Raw genomic sequence first — 8,702 nt, forward strand, 5'->3', positions numbered from 1 at the left:
TTTATTGTATTTAATGGTTTTTACACTAAATTTGTCTAAACTTTGTAGAAGTTCTTACCTTCAAATCTAGAATTTAGAGGTAAATCTCAAAATTATAGGTCAGATTACAGTAAACATAGGTTTTTTTTTAGCATTCAAATACACAATACTTTCTCCCAAAAACTTGGAAAACCTACGTATGAGAAATTTCAAAGGCAAATTTATTATATTTGTAGGTTTTATTTTGCACGTGGGATCACACTAAACCTAAGTTTTTTAACACTCAAATACACAATATTTTTTCCAAAACACTTAGAAAATCTACATATGATTACAGTAAGCGTACACTCAAATACATTTCTAGGTGTGATTGCACTAAACCTAACCCTTTTTCCAACATTGGAATACATAAAATCAATGTTACAAGAGATGAAAGCCTTCAGACTTTTAGTAGGGAGGGGAAGGTGTCAAAGTGCCTTACACATTATTTATTGAAGGTGCCATTGATCCACATCTAATAATGATTGTGAAGAGGCATATTCTCCCTTATCTAGACCTTAAATGATGACTAACAAATTAATGGTTTCTTGAACTATTGGTTTGCTTGAATGTGGGATGGGCATGAAGATGATCCTTTGAAGGCTAGCGGCCCAACAACATGCTTCAATGTTTGTAAACCATTCTTCATGTCTTCCTACATCAAGTTAGGGACCAATCCCTTGGACTCGAGAATGTCGAGTCTGATGTATAAGTCATTCAATGAGAAAACATGAGCTATGCTTCTTTTCAACTCTTCTAAATGCTTGGAATCATCCATTTTTAGCATACGAGCTTGATATGAGTGCAACCAAGTGGAGATGGTACTCCTCACAAGATGGGTCATTGGGTGGCAATGACACAACATATCTTCTGCATGTTTATGGCCAATTGCATCTCTCAGATGTGGTACACAGAGGCATGATAGTCTTCCATGTTGGCAAAAGATGTGCAGTAGCTCCTTGGAGAAGCTATTTAAGGTTAAATTCTCCTTCAACATGGAGTCGGAAAGCCCTATGTAGCTCTCTTTTTTCTCGGACAATTAGACTGTGTGTGTGTGTGTGTGTGTGTGTGTGTGTGTGCGTGCGTGCGTGTGTGCGCGCGCGCAACAAACACCATAAGCATTGGAGACTTCATGACTTGGGAACAAAGCTTGATAAAAAAGTGAAATGTCACCTACAAATTCTGAAACATTGCCTCTTAAATATAAATTAGAAAGTAAGAAAACATACACAATATGAAGGTATTTAGTATTTAAATTTTTTTTGCCGCACCAGAGAGAGAGAGAGAGAGAGAGAGAGAGAGAGAGAGAGAGAGAGAGAATAGTGAAATTAAACAACTACAAGCAACCTAGAGGCTATCCAATCAAACAGAGAGAAGGAGGAGGACAAGCAACCTAGAGACTATCCAATCAAAAGAAGAGAAGGAGGAGGAGGAGAATATAAATATTAATCTCTAAGAGAGAGAGAGAGAGAGAGAGAGAGAGAGAGAGAGAGAGAATAGTGAAAATTAAACAACTACAAGCAACCTAGAGGGTATCCAATCAAACAGAGAGAAGGAGGAGGACAAGCAACCTAGAGACTATCCAATCAAATAGAGAGAAGGAGGAGGAGGAGAATATAAACATTAATCTCTCTCTCTCTCTCTCTCTCTCTCTCTCTCTTCAATAGCTATAAAGCACTCCTAGATCCATTGAATAAGGGCTAGAAAATCCTCTCTTTTTTTTTGCAAAACTCACAATCGGGAGTGATTGTATTATATATTCACCAACATATATACAAATCAGCCTCAAGATGAGGCCTAGCCTTGAGGGATAGAGGTTTACAACCGAACGTACGAAACATGTGAGAACCTGTCAAGCTTGGTATTAAAGGAATATTTGCTGCCTCTTGCATGTATCAATTGTTTTGAGAATCCATAGAGAGATATTATGAATATTTTTTTTGCAATGCAAAAAAGTATATGCATGTAGAAAAATAGAATCTATATAATTTTTTAACTTTTTAATTGTAAGAATAGAAAACATGCATTTTCTAGCCGCGGCAATGCGCGGGTCACACACTAGTTGTTCATTGAACATCTATACTCTTTAAAACGTTTGTTAAATTTTTCAAGGAAGGAGAGACCTTCCATGTGTCACTCACCGCTTCACTTAAGAGAAAACCTCTCTAAAATGCAAAAGGGAGAGTAAGATTGTAAAAAGCTTTTCAGCTTTTGTAATGTAAAATCAAAAGAATTGCTTTTTCTTTGGTAGTAGAAAGTGCTATAGTCATAGAAAGTCAAATACTTTCTCCTCTACAAAGAATAACTATATTGATTAAAATGTACATAACAAAAAGGAGATAAATTTAGTGAAGATTTTATTATTTAATGAGAATTTAATTTTTGAAGATTTATCTGGTTTTTTCTTTTCAAGAGGTTTTTTTCAAAACCAATATTGACCTTATTTTTTAAAAAACTTTTTATTTCTTTAAAGAGATTGAAAAAGAAAGTAAACAACTCATGTGGTGTCGACTTAGGGTATTTTCACTTTGAGAAAATACATGCAAATGAAGGAGTAGTTATCCATGTTATTGTGAGAGAGAGAGAGAGAGAGAGAGAGAGTCGCATTGCGTGTGTGTCCATGTACGTGCACGTGCACACGAGAGAGAGAGAGAGAGAGAGAGAGAGAGAGAGAGAATTTTCTTTCGAGCTCATAGGGCTCCGTCTCACCAAGGACACCCTTCAAGCCCTTCAAATTTATGGGGGGATCACTTAATATTTATGCGACTATCATGTAAGTACAGCAGAAGCGTTGTTTTTTCCTCACATTTTCTCATACAAAAAGATACCATAAAATGTAATTGAATTTTTTTTAATATAGACTGAATTGTTTGTCAAAAATTCACAGATAAGGAGTTTAAAATAGTCCTTGAGCGCACGTGATATAAAAAAATTATATTAAGTGACACACCAAGTCAAATTTCCAAGATAATATGGTTTTCTTAGAGTAATGGTGTATTTTCAAAAGGGTAGCTAGCATTTTTTACCCATAGAAAATAAATAAAATGCCCATCAACCCTCTCATTGGCATCCCAAATAGGGAGAAAGATTGCCCGGTTAACGTACCTTTTACCAGTTCTTGGATATTTTTTCCTCTTTGTTTTTAAGAGTTAAACCGTGGAAAATGCTTAAAAGTCAATAAATTCTCTTAATTTTGATAGGCAAAGGTGTCTATCAAAAATCAACCCCATATACGTACGCACACATAGCCTCGTTACTAATTGACACCTCCGTTTGGGAGGTGGGATCAATGGCTCACGATCACCGGTTGATCGTGACCGTTGGATTGCCTACAGAATGCAAAAGATTCCCACTTTCTCGGATCCGGGACTTGAACCCACTACCCTCTCCCCCACGAGATTGACTCTAACCACTAGGCTAACGCGCGCTCGTTGGAAGGTGTGTGTGGGATAAGTTTATAGGTCACGACGTCGCGAACAAGTTTACACCTAGTTCACACCGAGTTCGCACTGAGTTCACACCAAATTTAGTGTGGTGTGCAGGCCCTCTCTAGTTCACACCGTGTTCACGTCAAGTTCACACCGAGTTCACACCAAATTTGGTGTGTTGCACATATCTCCGAGTTCACTCTTAGTTCACACCTAGTTAAATGTCGATCGGACGGCCCGGATTGCACCCGCTAAGCGACGTCTACTGTGGGCCATTGATCCCACCTCCCTGGGGAGGTGTCATTTAGTGACGAAGCATATAGAGAAAAATGTTTTAGCGTCGACCGAACTACATAGCAAGTAGAAGGGAGAAGAGGAGAAAGAGAGAATAAAATGTTTAAGGGTTTAAGAACAATCTAAAAAAGATCCTAAAGTTACACAGAAAATCTTTAACACTTGAATATCTATGAAAAGGGGAGAGAGAGAGAGAGAGAATAATAATAATAATAATAATAATAAATTTTTTAATCCCATCTATACTTCTATTATGCAGCTTGAGATTTTCAAGCTCAAAGATCCCCTCCACCTGTCACTCAGTGTTTCAATTCAAAGGAAACCTTACAAAATGTCCCATTTCTTTAAAGCTTGAAATCTTGGAACTTGTGAAACTTTTTAGGCCTTCAATTTTTAACCTTCCAAAATATAAGAAAAAGGTTTGAGTGTACTTTTTCAACTTTACTTTTCCTTGATTGAAGGGTGGCTCAACTTTGCTTTTGGAAAGCAAATGGTCATAAAATTTTAAAATTTAAGAAATTGTTCGTATGTACACTAGCAAAATTTTGTCGATTTATTTCAAGGTGAACTTGGAATCTAACTATGATTTTTTTATTAATACACTAAATCCCAATTAATACACTAACTATAATCTCAAATAGCCTCAAAATGGAAGGGTGTATGTAAGTGTGTGTGTGTGTGTGTGTGTGTGTGTGTGTGTGTGTGTGTGTGTGTGTGTGTGTGTGTGAGAGAGAGAGAGAGAGAGGTCTCAAAGAGTGTTAATTTTTTTTCTCGATCGAAATAATCTCAAAGTAAACCTATACATATATATTGGAGCTTAAATTTTTCAAGCAAGGAGAGGCCTTCCACATGTCATTCATTGTAGCTTGCACAAATATCCATGTTTTGAACTCCACAATATAACGTGTAGCCTGACGATCTCAATGTTTGAAGGTCTCGAATAGCCCCAAAATGGAAGGGCGTGTGTGTGTGTGTGTGTGTGTGTGTGTGTGTGTGTGTGTGTGTGTGTGAGTGTGAGAGAGAGAGAGAGAGAGAGAGAGAGGTCTCAAAGAGATTGCCAAAAGAATTTTCTTGATCAAAATAATCTTAAAGTAAATCTATACATATATAATGGAGCTTAAATTTTTCAAGCAAGGAGAGGCCTTTCACGTGTCATCCATTGGAGCTTGCACAAATGTCCACGTTGGGAACTCCATGAAATAACCTGCAGTCTAGCGACCTCAGTGCTTGAAGTTATCAATCCAATCTCCACCTGCAAAACAGCTGCTCGAGCATGCGTTCACGTCCATGATGTGTGTATGTGGTGTTCATGTGTTACTGTGTGTGTGTGTGTGTGTGTGTAAGAGAGAGAGAGAGAGAGAGAGAGAGAGAGAGAGAGAAGAAGAAGAAGAAGAAGAAGCAGAAACGCAATTGGCCGTTGGCTATGTGTGCGTATGAGACTCGAATCTCAACCTACAGTGTGACTGGGCATTCTTGGTGGTGTGTGTGAGAGAGAGTCCAATCTAGCTGAGCGAGCCTATGCGCACACCCAAGTTTGTTTGTGTGTGTGTGTGTGTGTGTGTGTGTGTGTGTGTGTGAGAGAGAGAGAGAGAGAGAGAGTAGCTAGAGTGCTCACTCTTTGTGTGTGTGAATGTGTGTGTGAGAGACACTACAAGAGGTTGTGTGCTCTTGTGACGTTGTTAGCGACGGAAATACACTGGGTTTTTATAGCCCCCGGCGTCGCTAAAACCGTCGCTACGAGAGTCGCTACGAGAGCGTCGCTATATGCGTCGCTATAGGCGTCGCTCTATGCGTCGCTATAAGCGTCGCTATATAGCGACGCTCATAGCGACGCTCATAGCGACGATTATAGCGACGTTTACACAGAAGACTATAGCGACGCTACAGAGCCATAAATAGCGACGCCCGAGAGAATTTTTTTTGGTGGCAGGGCATTGAATGCCCTGCCACCCATCAACCATATTGTACTTGATTCACTTTTTTAAAAAAGTGCAAGGGTAGATAATAGACCCAAAATAGTCACCCACAAGATGCATTGTTTGCAAAATTGACAATTGTACACATCATAGGCAAAATGAATTGATTGGCAAATGTAATAATGACAATTGTACAACATCATAGGCATAAAGAATTGATTGGCAAAAGGAACTGCGGTGACAAATGTAATAATATACATGGTTCAAAAAGACGTATAAAATGCGTCTCATGATACATAAGCTATGAGAAACCCTAAACTAATGCTATCTAGCTACGGCTAAACTGACGTCGTCTAGTCAGACGTCTCATCACGTCCAAGCGGCGTATCTGTCGGATTCTGCAAAAAAAGACAATAAGACAGCTTTCAGTAAGTATAAACATATAACGACATTTATAAAACAATACAAAAAATAAAAAAGAGTAAACCCTAATACTAACCATGCCGCCGCGAGAACTGAGAATGTCCATCAGGGCGTTTAAGCCCTTCCTGCCTGCGTACTCGCGCTCGTACGGTGTGGGATCACGTTCTGTCATCGACCATTATCAAAACATACAAAGATTTCATTATGTTAGAATTAAAAAACTCATAAACCCTAAACTATCGAACATAAAGAGCAATGTGAAAACACTTCCAAAATCGGCCTCAAATGATGCCCATCCACCGCTCCCCAAGTGGTGCGAGCTCCCTGCCTCTACTCGCGCTCTGGCTGCATCCTTTTGTTGCTTCCACTTGTCGGGATTCTCACGCGCTGCTTTCTTCGCATTCTTCCAATCTTCTTTGGCTAGCCAATCTGGCCTGTTCCACCCATTCTTGATTGCTTTTTGCACTTCGGAACGCTTGTGTTTGCAGTATTCGCGCATTCGAATCTTCATCAGGTCTTCATTGAAGTGCTGATCCCGTGTTGGAACGGGAAACTCATCATGAAGTATGCTGATGACTCTGTTTTTTAAATCACTTGGTACTTCACTCCATTTGTTTAGTATGTAGTGTCTAAATAGCTGAGAGCAAAGACCACGCATGCGCGAGATCACCTTCTTGCCGTCATCATCCATGATGATGCCGCCGCTGATGTCGACGGAGTAAGGCAAGCCCTCTGGCCGGTGATGCGTGAACCTGGGTGTCCCGGCAGGGGTCTCTAGCGGCGTGTCGATGGGGGTACGGACGTCAGGTGTCTCCACCGGCGTCTGGGCCCCGAAGCGAGGAGTGTCGAGTGGGGTGGCTCCTGGCGGAGTAGGTAGAGGTGTGTAGCTTCTAGGAACAGTCAGCCGTGCAAAACCTGGCGTAGATGGCGATGCTGTGGCTGGTGTGGGGACGGACAAAGAAGGGGAGGGTAAAGAGCCTCGTCGAACACGAGGCGGTGTGGAGGCATCGGTGGCGGAATCCCCACAACAACCGCCACCGCCACCACTAGAGCGTCGGTGTCTAGACGAGTGTGAAGCTCGTCTCGTCGACGCCGAAGCTCCGGAGCGCGCCGAATGCTCCGAAAGAGAGGGAGATGCGGATGGAGTAGGAACGCGCGATGATGCGCCAGAGCGATGACGCTCCACGTACCACTGTCTCTGCTGCGGTGACAAAGAAGAAAGAAACTCCTCATCATCCATACCTGCATTAAACACACGAATATTTAAACTTAATATTGAATGAATAGAGTAGACAATGACGCAAAGACCATTAAGTACAATGACGTAATGACGCATATAAATACAATGACGCAATGAATTGAGTGATAGAAGAGGCAAGTCGAAAACTCAAAATTTTCAATCAAAAGATGTGAGCGCGAGTAGAAAAGAGCGTTATACACCATGGAAGGTACTTAGAGAGCCAGAGCTTTTACAACACGGAGCAAAATTGTTCAAATACAATATTTGTGGCTTTAAGAGATCTCTCTCTCATCCTCGCATAACTCAGCATAACTTCCTATATCTATATAGAGCTCTCCGTTTAAACACATATCCTCTGTTTCATTTTGTAGCTCCTCTGCATGCACCCCATATAGAGTAGTAGCATCTTGATGCTCGTCTGGCACCACCGCAGCGGCTTCTGATTGAGCATCTTCTCTGATCTCCTCCATTGATGTCGTTGTGATTGGCACATGGTAGCCTTCATACGTCCTTGCACTACGAGGGGCTACCTCTATGACGTACCACCAGTTTGATGTAGACTTTGTAGGATGAAATATTACCTGCCAGAGCCACATAACTTACATGAGAGCTTTCAAGCACATAACTTGTAAAAGGGGGATGTTAACTATTTACATACTTACTTGTTCACAATGCTCGGGTAGTACGAAAGTGTCTCTTAGGTCAGTCCATTTCTTAGTAGAATCCACCTCAAGAAAACCAGACTCTCCTTTACGCACAGTAGCGTTGCGACCCTCCATGATTATCTTGAACCATTGCACGTCGAACAAGTCGACAAAAAATCCTCTGTAATCGATCCTCAAAATCTCTTGCAGCGTGCCGAAGTAAGTGAGTTCCGCCACCACAAGATCTGCATCAGAGGAACGGTCGTCGACTAGACTGTTCAAATTTTGCCATGATTCCACAATCTTGAGTAAAACGCTTTTTGTCGATTCGTTCCACCCTAAAATGTCGACCTTTACACCATGCTGCTGTGTATGACTTATACTACAACGAACAAAGATTATGCGTGGCCGTTCAAACGTTTATAAATAAAGTCACTTGCTAGTCGTACATTGCAAACTTACCTTGGTCGCGCAACCCCGAGAGTACTCCCACTCTTCTTCAGTCACTTCGTCACCGCAGTCATTAGGACAAGCATGGATAGAATTGTAATCCATCCCCAAGTTTCGCAAAATCTTTCTTGCTTCATCTCGGGAATCCGGCATCACATTGTCAGCTGGTAGTATGTGCTCTTTTAGCAATCTACACAACATAAAAATATGATACAGTCGTGTAAAAATCTATCAGATCATTATACATTTAGAGTTTTATTAAAGTAAACTAATTGTAATAGATCACCTG

The sequence above is a fragment of the Adiantum capillus-veneris genome, chromosome 9 (genome assembly GCF_014529385.1).
Source record: "Adiantum capillus-veneris isolate H3 chromosome 9, ASM1452938v2, whole genome shotgun sequence".
Classification (NCBI taxonomy): Eukaryota; Viridiplantae; Streptophyta; class Polypodiopsida; order Polypodiales; family Pteridaceae; genus Adiantum; species Adiantum capillus-veneris.